The sequence below is a fragment of the Budorcas taxicolor genome, chromosome 11 (genome assembly GCF_023091745.1).
Source record: "Budorcas taxicolor isolate Tak-1 chromosome 11, Takin1.1, whole genome shotgun sequence".
Classification (NCBI taxonomy): Eukaryota; Metazoa; Chordata; class Mammalia; order Artiodactyla; family Bovidae; genus Budorcas; species Budorcas taxicolor.
In genome coordinates, this window is record NC_068920.1 from 159130751 (window position 1) to 159131519 (window position 769).

Consider the following 769-nt stretch of genomic DNA (forward strand, 5'->3'; position numbering starts at 1 on the left):
TCCCTGGACCCCGGCTGGCTGCAGCGGGCAGCTGGCAGTTCTGGCCAGCTTCTACTTCCCTCTTCAGCATTTTGTACCAGGTAGGAGGCAGCCAAGCCCTGCCCGGGTCTGTCTTCTCTTGAGCTCTGCTGAAAGATGGGGAAGCACCCTCCTCCCCACGGCAGTGTGCTGTACTCCCTAATGGACGTGGGGTGGCACACACCCAGGGCGCTGTGTTCATGCTCAGAACGGGCATGGAGGCAAACACAGACACAGGCACGAACATACACAACCTCGGAAATGTGCGTGCACTAGGGAGGCGCTCCCTACACAAACGTGCACACACGTAGAGGACTCGCACGGGCACACACACACACACAGGGAAGGCCTGGAACCACAAAGGTGTATACCTGCACCGCATACACCTGCATGCCACACGTGCCAGCATGCACACATCACACACTCAGAATGCAAATACACAGCCGGTGTCCAGACACACAGCTCCATCCTGCACATCTCTGCAGCTCCGTGCGTCCACAGAGATGCCCATCCTATGCGCTTCTAAGCATTCAAGGGGATGTTCCACCTGCCACACAAACGTGCACTGAAAACCAGGTACAAACGAGGCACGTACAACACGCATAAAGATGCACAGTTACATAAGTGAGCACATGCACATGGGTACACAGTTATTCACACCTACACGGTGCTACCCACGCTTATACCTACGTGAACGTGCAGGCTGAGCAGTGCATGTACACGTGCACAGCCATGCCCATGTACGCAACGC